We start from the raw sequence: 14,176 nt of genomic DNA on the forward strand, positions 1-14,176 counted from the left end.
CGGCATCAGTGGCACCGGGGCTGAACCAGCTTTCATCAGAAAACACAACAGGCCTCCATCCGGCCTCCAATGAACTCTCTCTTGACACCAGTGTAGTAACAAATGGCGGTGGTTTGGGGTCAGTGAAATGCACGCTACAGGGCGCCGATTTGTTTCAATTCGTTGTGTCTCTTTGATGCCAACTGCTGCGTAAATTGCTGCTGTAGATACAGTACGATGTGCCAGAACGAGACGCCGAACACGATGGTCTTATATCTCGCTAGTGCCACGTGGCCGTCCGGAGTCTGGTTTATTTATAAAACCCATGCGACCGTACATTCTCGTGACAACCGCTGCCAGCAATCAGGTATAGTGGTTACATTCCTGCCAAGTCTTTCTGCAGTGTCGAAGAAGGGACCTATTACAGGAACTCGTTAAAATTTAGTGAGGTGCTTATAATGGCGTCTTTGTCACCTTAAAGACAGTCTTGACTAAAATCAGCTCACCACGTCCAGTTTGAAAGGTTACTAACGCTCAACATCGCTACAGCGTGCATTTAAAGCAAACCTGATTTTCATCCTCATTGTGGCGCTATTAGCACCACTTTTATGCGACTGGCGCGAAATTTGAACAGACATGATGACTAGATTAAGATGTAGAAAAACGTCTACTGTTTACATCACAGAACTCCTTCTTGATGTGATTTTTTCCCGCCAGTGTATAATCGTTGTTGACACCGGTGACACTCCCTATCATCGAGTCTAAGACATACTGAAAGTGTATTGGAGCCATCGTAAATTATGCCCACAGCCAAGGCGTTCACATCTCTGTGGAGTCCAAGACGTGCTCAGTAGTAAGACAGGAAAGAAAGACGAGTTTAAAGTCCCGTCGATTACTAAGTCATTAGGCACAGAGTACAAGCTCGGATTGGGGAAAAATAGTGTACAAAATTGGCCTTGCCCTTTACAAAGGTACAAACCCAGCGTTTGCTGTAAGCAATCTAAGGAATCGCAACAAAATCTAAATGTGAATAGGCTGTCGTTCCACCATCAGGCTGAAGCGTGTTCTGTTGGCAAGTTGGATGTGCTTTCTTGCGTGCTCGGACCATCAAATCAGATTGTATCAACGTTTAGGGCAACTCATCAGTTTGTACAAATTCTCCTTTCTTCGAGCATGAAGTGGTGGTGTTCGAGTGCCCCTACTAATCTTTGTGCCAAGTGGTGTGCTCTGAGTAGAGACACATAGCTGGATGGTGGCTTCTGCACCCCAAAGTGAGGAGGCGATTTTGATGGTATGAAAGAAAACATGAACAACTTTCAGCGAAGATGTTTTCCCAAACTCCACAGAATAAGCAGAAGCAATGAAAAATAAACACCTACATGTTTTACGTCCTCAAGGCTACGTTTTCAAAACTAATTCTGTTTATTAGCCGAGTCAAGCATTTCAAACAAGTAACCATTTGCTGATTATCTGAAAAATATCAGAAAAAGTGGATCCATGAAAGCCATTTTCATTCCAATTCGTCTCTCCAACTTTTGCCTGTAGTGGATTAAGTGGTAGCAGTACGACTTAAAATACCAAGTTTCCTTCTCAGACATGAGTGCTACAAGAAAATGAAATGGAGTGATCTATGGCATTGCTGGCCGTTACGTCCCAACCGTGGAAGTTCGGGCGCCGAGTGCGAGTCTTCTTGCAGTCAATGTCACATTGGGCGACTCGAGTGCCGGTGATGAGGATGAAAGGATGATAAGGACAAACACAACTCCCAGTCCACGACTGGAGAAAATTTCAAACCCAGCTGGGAATAGAACCCGGGCCCGCTGCATTTTTGTTTCTTTGTTTTGTTCGGTGTTGTTCGTTGCATTTGGTCTGGTCGGACTTCATATGACATCCGTTCAAGTTGATCGTTGATTCCTTCGCTCAGTTTTTTTATTACAGAGGGCCACGGCCTCACTGACTGAACACGCTGATCTACCGTGCCGGCTTATTTTTTTTTTTTCTTGTTCGTTGCATTTGTTCGGTACGGACGTCCCGTTACACCTGTTCAAGTCTATCGATGATCCATTCACTCGGTTTCTTTATTACAGAAAGCAGCTGACCCTCTGACCTAGCACGCAACATCTGAGGTCATCTGTCCCCTAGACTTAGAACAACTTAAACCTAACTAACCTAAGGACATCACACACATCCATGCCCGAGGCAGGATTCAAACCTGCGACCATAGCAGCAGCGCGGTTCCGGACTGAAGCGCCTAGAACCGCTCGACCACGGCGGCCGGCTGTTCATGTAGTGTTAATAGGATTAGATAGCTCAGTCAAATGACACAATGATGTAGAAGATGTCATAATATATTGGAAACTCAAAATAAACAAAACATGATAACAAAACATTGGACTGCTCAATTACAGGATGAAAAATAATAGCATTGAATGGACACAATATGAATTTAATTTGTTTCACAATTATTAACGAGGGACGAGGACAGGGGCAACGGCCTTGCCGCAGTGGATACACCGGTTCCCATCAGATCACAGAAGTTAAGCGCTGTCGGGCGTGGTCGGCACCTGGATGGGTGACCATCCGGGCCGCCACGCACTGTTGCCTTTTTTCGAGGTGCACTCAGCCTTGTGATCCCAATTGAGGAGCTACTTGACCGAATAGTAGCGGCTCCGGTCAAAGAAAACCATCATAACGACCGGGAGAGCGGTGTGCTGACCACACGCCCCTCCTATCCGCATCCTCAGCTGAGGATGACACTTCGGTCGGATGGTCCCGATGGGCCACTTGTGGCCTGAAGACGGAATGCTTTTTTTTTTACGAGGACAAGAAGATTGTAACCATCCAGACATTAGCTAGGAATGATTTGAGGTAACCATAGAAAACAAAACTGAGGACCGTTGTATTAGGACAAACGAGTCTAAATCCATATGATTTAAATTATAATACACTGCATCAATAACGTTTTTGATGAATGAAATAAAGCTTGTACCCGGTTTCTTCGAGCACCTGTAATTGTTCCCAGGGCATTATAGAGCATCACAATAATTCTATAGACCCCGCATATGAGCAATATTGTATAGTACTAAATCAGTTTTATTAAAATGCATCCCCATAGCACAGTTATGAAAAATTAAAGTGTTGTTGTAGGGTAAAGGAGTTTCCTAGAGGAAACAGTTTTGAGAGGTACCTCGTTTTGTGCTAAAGGACGTCCTCACAATACGAAAATTCTCAGTTACGGTGCCTTTCATTGACTGTCTACTCCGGTACGTTTTATATACACTGAGGTGACAAAAGCCATCAGATACCTCCGAATATCTTGTCGGATCTCCTTTTGCCCGGTGTAGTGCAGCAGCTGAACGTAGCGTGGACTCAACGAGTCATTCAAAGTCGACTGCAGAAATATTGAGCCATGCTGCCTCTATAGCTGTCCATTATAATGAAAGTGTTGCTGGTGCGGGATTTTGTGCGCAAACGGACCTCTCGATTATGTCCCATTAATGTTCGATGGGATTCATATAAGGCGATCTGGGTGTGCAAATCATTCGTTAGAATTGTCCAGAATGTTCTGCAAACCTATCGCCAACAAGGCATCGTTGTTTGGGAACATGAAGTCTAAGAATGGCTGAAAATGGTCTCCAAGCAGCCAAACCATTTCAAACCAGAGGGACCAGTGCATTCCACGTAAACACAGCCCACACCATTATGGGGCCACCATCAGCTTTCACAATGGCTTCGTGGGGTCTGTGCCACACTCGAACCCATACCATCAGCTCTTACCATCTGAAATCGGGACTCACCTGTCCAGTCACGGTTTTCCAGTGTATAGGGTCCAACCGAAGTGGCCAAGAAACCAGGAGAGGCGCTGCAGACACTTGCGTCGGTCGTTTGCTGCCATAGCCCATTAACGGCAAATTTGGCCTCACTGACCTAACGGATTCGTTCGTCGTACGTCCTACATTAATTTCTGTGGTTATTTCACACAGTGTTACTTTCTGTTAGCACTAAAAACTACGCAAACATAGCTGCTTTCGGTCGTTAAGGGAAGACCGCTCGGCCACTGCGTTTTCCGTAGTGGGAGGTGTTGTCTGAAAATTTGTATTCTCGGGACATTCTTACGTTGTGGATCTCGCAATATTGAATTCTCGAACGATATCAGAAATGGAATATCTCAAGCGTCTAGCTCCAACTACCATTCTGCGTTCAAAGTCTTTTTAATACCCATTGTGCTGCCATAATAAAGTTGGAAACCTTTTCACATGTATCACCCGAATACAAGTAACAGCTCCGTCAATGCACTGTCCTTGTACTACTTATGTACTCGATTCTACTGCCGTCTGTATACATGTATACCGCTATTCCATGTCTTTTCTCACCTAACTGTAAGATGACATTGTGAACCACATATCTCGTAAGGTAATGGATGTACTGTGATGACACTGAAATAATCCTAAATTAATCAAAGAGAGGCCTCGACGGATTCCTTTGAACAAATCATCCTCACATTGGGTTATGAACACATAGAGAAATCTCAAAAATTCTCAGATGTAATGACCAAAAGCAGTCTACAGCTTCTCTCGCTATCGCGGCTCTCCCGTGGACACTCTTAGCTCTTCCGTTCACCTTTCTGTACTAACACCCGTTTCACGTCATATTACTGTGGAAAGTTAGCTCCGAAACTTGGCCTTGTTCATTGATTCCCGAAGTTTTCTATCGCTGATGCCGAAACAAAATCTTAATGGCTTTTTCCTTTATGTAAAGTGCAAAATATCGCTAACAGAACTGCCAAATTTAAGTTTTCCCCATCTGTGGAGAAGGAAGGGTCCGATGTAGCATACGTCCTATAGACACCGTGACCCTCTATCGACGGCACTGAATTTTCGTCGTGTTATTAATACACACACAGGTCTTTTTACCAATCGTTAAGGCTGTAGTTTACAGTGAAGGGCAATCTTAGCAAAATATAGGCCCCTTTACCCATTCCCCTGATGATATGCTTTCCAGATGTGTACGAAACGTTTGGCTTTCCAACATACTCCATAAATCTAAACAACTGCGGATATTTTAGTAAGATTCTCGCTTCTGGTTATTTGTGTTACTTATCCGCATCAGAGGTGAGATGTCACTCACGACGTCAATGAGAAACTTTTATGATTCTTTCTGGCTTTGATTGTTGTAGCTCGTCCACAGTACGGTGTTCTATATCCAATCGAGCCACCACATCAGCCGGAGTACACGCACGCGATACGGTCCGGGCTGGCCATGAACGCGCCCGCTTCAATTACTGGCTATTAACTGCGCGGGCACTTGGGCTCAGGGCGTGCCTGCTGGAGGCCCGTCTCGGCGAGAACGTCCACAAATATCTGACCTGCTCCCGGCCTCGCCTTTGCCCTTCTTGTGCGTCCTCTCCTTCTAGATGCAGGTAATACCATTATAATCTGGATAAGCATCTGGTCCCTATTCACCTCTCAGACGAAGCAATAATCGTCACAGTATCAGCGATACATGTACTGTATGAGCAGAAGCAAATATTCATGCCACCGGAGAACAGAAACCTCGTCTTAAGTGGTAACACAGACAATAGTTTTACTAGTTTCAAGTGTAGTTTTTTTTAATTCTTCTCGCGAAATAAGTGTTTCGTATTTGTATCTCAAGAACGCCTCTGGAATTTACGCAAATTATTACATACCTGTCCGCTACCAAAATGCATTCAGCCATGAAGACGAGGTACGAAACAAAGCCCCAGGAAAAGATAACGATCTCGGGAACCTATAAAATGATAAAAATGAATCGAAGAAGAACAATTACATTTGTCCTTGTTTTAAATGCGTATATCATAAAAAGTTAGAATATCGATGGATAGCGTCTTGATCTTTTGTATGTGATTTGTACGCGTTACTGGTTCGTCGAGGTCTTTGTGCCTCGTATGGAGGTAAAAGAAAGACCACTTGCCTATCCAGATTATACAGGGTGTTTCAGTAAAAGCGTTTAAAGCTGGAACTGTAAGTGTGAGCTGCTACACTGGACATAATGATACACTGAACATGTCGTCTGCGACGTCAGCGTGAGGAGTTACGGACATATACCTGTTTGACAGGAATAAGATGTCCTGAGCGATTGCGTATTGCACGCTATGACAGGCACCGTTGCAAAACAGGATGATACAATTAACGGCGCAGAGTTGGCACAGAGGATCTATCCAATCGTAACGGTTACTTAAACTGCCGACAACAAATTTCGATGCAGATATTGCTACAGTCTACGAGATTCTGCTGCCCATGTTCGAATGTTGAAATGCGTGTTGCGTATTAGTTTTTCAAGCAGCAAGAATTCTGGCAAAGAGGTCCATGCCTGGGTTCAAAAGGGTCTCATACGCAAGCGGTTTCATAGAGCAGCGTAGTAAATAATTCAGTGGGTCTTCCAGATAGCAATCTAGTGGATCACGAAACGTAGCAATAATGAATGTAATACTGGGAACTATCCACTAGGCTGTGGCTAAGACATTTATCAGAAGTACTCTTCTTCGACTAGTGTTAGCTACGCAAGGTTTGCCGGATAGCTTTTGTGAAGTTTGGAAGGTAGGAGAGAGGTGCCAGTGGCAGTAAAGCTGTGAAATCAGGTTGTGAGCTCTATCAGCATAGCTCGGTAGGGCATTTACTCTCAAAGGGTAAAGGTTGCGGTCTCGAGTCTCGGCCCGGCACACTGTTTTAATCTGCCAGGGTGATTGTGGAGCGCTACGATAAAGATTGTAGGTGCGCGGTCAATCTTTGACTTAAATGCAATGGTGCGTACTCCAACCGCACAGTCAAAAGATGTTGCACGATCCGCGCGCTCAGATGGCTATTCAGGCTGACGTATAAGAGATATGGCTCAATTACACTATTTCGCAAATACCAGTGCAGATATTTACATAAAACTGTACATGTTCAGGTATTTCGACCGCATTGTTAGGTTAGTCTCATCCCAAATGTGAATCTTCCTCTTTTCTGAATGGCATGAGAGATGGACGTTAATCTAGTGATAAAGAGCATGAAGTGCAGATTGTCCATTATTGTAGAAAACAATGACACACATCATCATCCGGCCATCCTGATTTAGGTTTTCCGTGATTTCCCTAAATCACTCCAGGCAAATGCCGGGATGGTTCCTCTGAAAGGGCACGGCCGACATCCTTCCCCATCCTTCCCTAATCCGATGAGACCGATGACCACGCTGTCTGGTCTCCTTCCCCAAACAACCAAACCAACCACAACATCATCCGCGATGTGAAGGAACTACACCCTCTAAATTAATTACACAAGCAGTTTCATGTACTCCTTTGGTGGAGTACACTTCGACAAGATCTGCTCCTGAAAGGCAGATGTAGAGAGCATCATAGCTGTTCTTTTCGTGATTATAACGAACCGTTCACCCATAACTGCCGATCCACAGTTTTGGAGAACGCCTGCTGGGATTTCATTAGCCGTGCAGGCTCTCTGTAGCAAGGGTGTAGCCAACTTCGTCTCTACCGTCCCACCCTACGAATGAAAGGAATTGCGTGAATTGCTTTCACACACACACATTTCGGCGCTTTAGCGAAGGCTAGACTGCCTCCGTGATCGTAGGTGCAGCATAAAGGGTTGGGTTGTTTGGGGGAAGAGACCAAACTACGAGGTCATCGGTCTCATCGGATTAGGGAAGGACTGGGAAGGAAGTCGGCCGTGCCTTTTCAAAGGAACCATCCCGGCATTTGTCTGGAGCGATTTAGGGAAATCACGGAAAACCTAAATCAGGATGGCCGGACGCGGGATTGAACCGTCGTCCTCCCGAATGCGAGTCCAGTGTGCTAACCACTGCGCCACCTCGCTCGGTCCTGCATCATAAAGGCACGTGTTTATATCCATATTTTCTTTCGCTGGCCTCGCAAATGATATGTCATCCGTACCTTTGCCCAGTGTAACAGACTCTGTAGTTTCAGTTTTGCACTCTTTTTCTAAACAGACATCACTGCAATTCCTGTACCTGTCATATTTAATAAAGCATTCTCGAATTTCTTGCTGCTCCAAGTAAATGGCGGAGACGATGGCGGTAATAGCCGAATGTTTGAGGCTTTACCTGTTTCCGACGCGGGAAGAAAACCGAGAATGTTTGATACGAGAATGTCGTCGCGAAAAACTTGGTTCTGATGTTGTGTCTGATGTTTTAGGTGGCGTGCAGAGAAGTGACGGGAGGTGGTTGGCCCGCGATCCGGGCGGCAGCAGCGGCAGCCGCGCTTGCGTCATGCACTGAACAATTCGTTCCCAGGCAGCCGGCGTCAGGCAATTGTGTGCGCCTCCCGCCAGGCCGCTCTTCACTCTTATGTAATTCGCCGTCAAGTTGGCAGCAGTACATCTGGAACCGAACGTGTGTTTACCAACGCTCCGCTGGACTCGGGCGAGTGTTTCCCGACCAGAGCGCGTCAGTCCGCCCGCGGTCGGCCGCCGCTGCGAGCGCTTCCGCCCGCGCCTCTGTCGACGCTCCGCGCCGCGTGCTCGCCATTACTACGGCCTTTCCTTCTCAATACACTCCGTTCCGAGGGTCCTACTTTTGACGGTCTGACCAGGTCTGTCGTTCCGCAAACGTGCTAGAGACGACAAGATATTTTAAAACCTTTCTGGATTTCCAGTGAATTTTGGTTGGTAGAGTGTTCTTCCTTCGTGTCTGTTATGAGTTGACAGTTTTGTCCTGTAGGTGCAGTCTTACGTTACGTGCGAGCCATAATTCGAGAAGAAGAAAGTTAGGAGAACGTTGTACAATATCATGTAATAGCTTATCTCAGTACTACGACGATCGTGTGGGAAAGCACCCCTACATAGTGTCCTTTGGTAGCCTTTTTAGAGAAGTTGTACCTGTCCCTGCCTTCAGTAGAAAGGGGGAAATAATCGGAAATAAGTATTTGTGTACTAGGTCGGAGTTGCAGAGTCTCTGTAACAACACAATCGAGTAGTAGAGGATCAACGGCAGCCGGTAGTGAGGTATACGTGTGACAAATGCAGGATGGGCGCAGACGCTCAGTAGCGTAGCGTAGTGTGAGTGTGAAGAGAAGCGAGCAGAATGTGCGGACCGCGAGTGCGCTGAGACCGGCCATGAGCCGGCTGCAGGTCCCCGAGCTGCGCCTGCCGACGCAGGCGTGCTCTGCCAGCGACGCGGAGTCGCAGCCAGCGACGCCGTCCCCCACGTCGCCGGACGCGTCGGCCAGCGCGTCGCCGTGCACGTCGCCGTCGCAGCAGCAGCACAGCACGCCCGCGCCGCCGCTCACGCTGGCGCTGCCGCAGCACAGCGCGTCGTCGCTGCTGGCGCCACCGCAATCTGCTGCGGGCGCCCCTCGTCGCAGGCACTCCTGGATCTGCAGGTTAGGCGCGCTTCTGCCGCAGCGCTCTCCACCGTCCTTTTCTTTTAAAATAATCTTCGCGATTTTTCTGCTCTAAATTAAGATCCGAACCTCCGACAACATCCTTCAGTGATGTTCAGGAAAGCAAATCAGTGATAGCCGCTTCCGTACATATAAATTATGTTGTGGACTTTCCTGTAACCAGACATCAAACTGGCGTCAGTGTATTACTGTCACACTCATGTATGTGGGCAAGGTGAAAATGTTAAAAGTTTACGAGGAATCGTCCATATTCTTAAGCTCGAAATATACCGGGTGATCAAAAAGTCAGTTGTTGTTGTTGTTGTCTTCAGTCCTGAGACTGGTTTGATGCAGCTCTCCATGCTACTCTATCCTGCGCAAGCTTCTTCATCTCCCAGTACCTACTGCAACCTACATCCTTCTGAATCTGCTTGGTGTATTCATCTCTTGGTCTCCCTCTACGATTTTTACCCTCCACGCTGCCCTCCAATACTAAATTGGTGATCCCTAGATGCCTCAAAACATGTCCTACCAACCGATCCCTTCTTCTAGTCAAGTTGCGCCACAAACTTCTCTTCTCGCCAATCCTATTCAATACCTCCTCATTAGTTATGTGATCTACCCATCTAATCTTCAGCATTCTTCTGTAGCACCACATTTCGAAAGCTTCTATTCTCTTCTTGCCCAAACTATTTATCGTCCATGTTTCACTTCAATACATGGCTAGACTCCATACAAATACTTCCAGAAACTTAAATCTATACTTGATGTTAACAAATTTCTCTTCTTCAGAAACGCTTTCCTTCCCATTGCCAGTCTACATTTTGTATCCTCTCTACTTCGACCATCATCAGTTATTTTGCTCCCCAAATAGCAAAACTCCTTTACTACTTTAAGTGTCTCATTTCCTAATCTAATACCCTCAACATCACCCGACTTAATTCGACTACATTCCATTATCCTCGTTTTGCTTTTGTTGATGTTCATCTTATATCCTCCCTTCAAGACACTATCCATTCCGTTCAAATGCTCTTCCAAGTCCATTGCTGTCTCTGACAGAATTACAATGCCATCGGCGAACCTCAGAGTTTTTATTCCTTCTCCATGGATTTAAAAAAAAAAGTCAGTATAAAAAAGTCAGTATAAATTTGAAAACTGAATAAATCACTGAATAATGTAGATAGAGAGGTACAAATTGACACACATGCTTGGATTGACATGGGGTTTTATTAGAATCAAAAAATACAAACATTCAAAAAATGTCCGATAGATGGCGCTTCATCTGATCAGAAGAGCAATAATTAGCGTAACAAAGTAAGAGAAAGCAAATATGATGTTCTTTACAGGAAATGCTCAATATGTCCACCATCATTCATCAACAATAGCTGTAGTCGAGGAATAATGTTGTGAACAGCACTGTAAAGCATGTCCGGAGTTATGGTGAGGAATTGGCGTCGAATGTTGTCTTTCAGCATCCCTAGAGATGTCGGTCGATCACGATACACTTGCGACTTCAGGTAACGCCAAAGCCAATAATCGCACGGACTGAGGTCTGGGGACCTAGGAGGCCAAGAATGACGAAAGTGGCGGCCGAGCACACAATCATCACCAAACGACGCGCGCAAGTGATCTTTCACGCGTCTAGCAATATGGGCTGTTTTTTTTTTGGTTCTAATAAAACCCCATGTAATTCCAAGCATGTGTGTAAATTTTTACCTGTCTATCTACATTATTCCGTGTTTTATAAAGTTTTCAAATTTATACTGGCTTTTTGATCACCCGGTGTGTTGGTAACACCTGTCGCTTGCCGTAATGGGAAGTTACGACAGCTGAACGTCCCATTTATTAACCAGTTACGCAACGACGCTTTTCTTTAGAAATACTAGGTAGTTAACGTTACAACAGCCTCAACATGATAGGTGCTAGACGGCGATAAAATTGAATGTTCAGAGGAAGACATTCAGTTTGCGTGCGTAAATATAAAAAAACACAAATAAATAATAATTTAGCACTGTATTTTCGTTTTCTTCTTTCACCACATAATGATAGACTGATACAGGGCGTCCATATTAAATTTCCAGTTTCAAAACGCTGTATAAATAGAACCACTGCTGAGAATAACGTAAAATTCGAACGGCATGTTATTGACGCAGACAGAAACGTCGTGGGAAAAAAAATTTACAAAGTTTTACCAATAGATGCCACTGTAAGCGTCTTAACATAAGTGGGATCGGCTACAAATGACAGATGAATCGCAATACGACAGCCATTGTTTGAGTTGCGTATTACACCATCCGTATTGTTCAATGTGCATGCCTGCACAAGTTCAGCACTCAACAGTTGTGGCACCGTTAGTACGGTAAGCCCAGCCACCACGGCAAGGTCGTACCACATCGGATGAGCAAAATCATTTTTTTTTTATTTTCTCAGGCAAAATAACATCGGTCTTTAGTTGTCCTTGGACCAAAAGCCGCATAAAAACCAAAATTACATCGGTTTATTTCTGTCATGAGACTGGCGCAAGACATGTTCAATACGCTGTCCACTCTTTCCTGTCATAAGCTGAAATCGAGAAACAGCATGTTTTCCACGACAGATCGGAGTACCTCGGCGGTCACATTCAGACTGTGTTGCCCTATGGGGGCCTTTGGTTCAGCTACGTTCGCAAATTCAGCACTGAACTCAACATATTTCAGATAACCCGGTAGCCAGAAATCACGCGGATAAAAACCGGGTGATGTGTAAGTCCAGGCTGTAGGGAAATTACGGCTGACAATTCTAACATTTCCGAGGTGTCTCTATAGCAGCCACTCCACTGACTTTGCAGTGAGCGGAGGAGTGACTTCTTACACAAAAATAATCCTACCCACGATTTCACGTTGTTTAATGGTTGGAATGACGTAGGTGTGCAAAAGAAAATGGTTCAAATGGCTCTGAGCACTATGGGACTTAACTGCTGTGGTCATCAGTCCCCTAGAACTTAGAACTACTTAAACCTAACTAACCTAAGGACAGCACACACATCCATGCCCGAGGCAGGATTCGAACCTGCGACCGTAGCGGTCGTGCGGTTCCAGACTGTAGCGCCTAGAACCGCACGGCCACACCGGCCGGCGTGCAAAAGACTCCCATAGCGTTTACCAGTAACGGTACAGGTAACAGGACGCTCAGCTCTCATCCCATCGGAAAACATACGATTCCGCCAACCCGGTCCCAAAATCACCTTTCCGGAATGAAGTGGTACCGGTTGATGTGCGTGCGGATTTTCCGTTTCCCATTTTTTGCGCTTCTGCGTATTGACATGTTTTTAGAGATGGATATGGTCCTCGTCTGTCCACAGAACGTTCTACGGCCATTCATTGTCTACTTCCTTGCAAGAAATTCCAGAGCGAACGTTTGTCTTCTTGGCAGTTCATCGGGAAGCCACTCCTGAACGTGGTTGATTTTATATGGATAGCAGTGCAGAATGTTTGGTAAGATTTAATGTACGTACATTGCTTGCAGCCATGTCCAACGTTCAGGCAATTTTGTTTACACACCCCCACTCGATCCCTCCTGCAGTGCTGTGGTCACATCTTCGACAGACGTCGGATCAACTGCCTTCCTCCCACTGCTACATTATACTTCAAAAGAACCTGCCTTTTCCAAATTTGTAATAATTTTCTACAGACCCTTATGAAACATCGGAGCAATGTCTTTTATCATACGTTTGGGTGACCGGAACTCTTGCAGGGCTACTGGTGCACAGGCACCATTATTGTAAGCGAGGTTTACCAATAGCTCGCGATCCTTCATGGACAGTCATGCTGGGCGTTCCGAACGCAAACAGGGAACAGCCTTGTGCCGACCGTCTGTTGGCGTGCATATTCTGACGCTCACAGCATCATCTGATGATCACACTTCGGCAACTTTTTTTTATTCCTTGCAGTTTCCCCTTGGGTCAATAAAATGCTGTTCAAATTTGGCGCCATTCTGAGCAGTGGTTCTTTCTCCAGTGTTCTGAAACTGGAACTTTCAGAGCTCTGTAAGCAAGTGAACAAAATATTATGGAAAATGGATCAATCAGCTCCAAAGATAACATAGGCCTCCCACTATTAATAAATGACACACCCGTACGCAGCAAAAGCTGAAAATAAGGAAACAGCCGTTGCACAACACAAATAATTCGCATCATTTTGTGATTACAACCAAAATTCGTATATAAGGTGAAGTCATGCCTACAAAATAGCGAGAGAATGATATATATCAATTACAGAAGCAACAATAAGACGTAAAAACCGAAGGTGAAGAATAGGTCGTCCACAAAATAATATCAGTTCGTATGTTAGCTGCTTCAAGACTTATTTGGTTAACAACTGTGAATTAGCTGCCACATTATATCGTCCCACTGGCTGCCTGCAACTAGACACTGAGATGCATTGCCAACATCTGTTCCATAACACGAACGAGCAAAGTGTGCGGACAGTGAAAACTTCTCCTCCTGCTAGCGAAAGCCTCCGTTTACTTAATCGAAATACACTTAGTTTACGACTTAGCCCTGTTTCAGAAGGATGCACATTTCATTGAGCAGCTTACATCCTTAAAGTGTAACATGGGATGAACTTCACTTTTTCTGGTGCATGACCATCAGCTTCCATTTACTGCTTTGCCTGAAGTCTCGTTCCTGGCTCTAAGAAGTGCACTTAAAACCTATTCAGGTACATTGATTGATATGTCGTGTCTATGCTGGAAGGAGAAATTTCGAGGTTTATGACGTGTAACGACAATCTAAAATTCAAAGGTCTGATACTGAATGAAGATCTTTCATGAGTCAAACACTTATTTATTTTC

At 45.2% G+C, this 14,176-nt stretch overlaps 1 pseudogene; it reads left to right on the forward strand.

Annotated features, from left to right (window-relative positions):
• Positions 1 to 2,465: 2,465 nt before the first annotated feature.
• On the forward strand, positions 2,466 to 2,583 carry LOC124557043 (annotated as a pseudogene).
• Positions 2,584 to 14,176: the final 11,593 nt, after the last annotated feature.

This window comes from Schistocerca americana, chromosome X (assembly GCF_021461395.2).
Source record: "Schistocerca americana isolate TAMUIC-IGC-003095 chromosome X, iqSchAmer2.1, whole genome shotgun sequence".
In the NCBI taxonomy this organism is placed as follows: domain Eukaryota; kingdom Metazoa; phylum Arthropoda; class Insecta; order Orthoptera; family Acrididae; genus Schistocerca; species Schistocerca americana.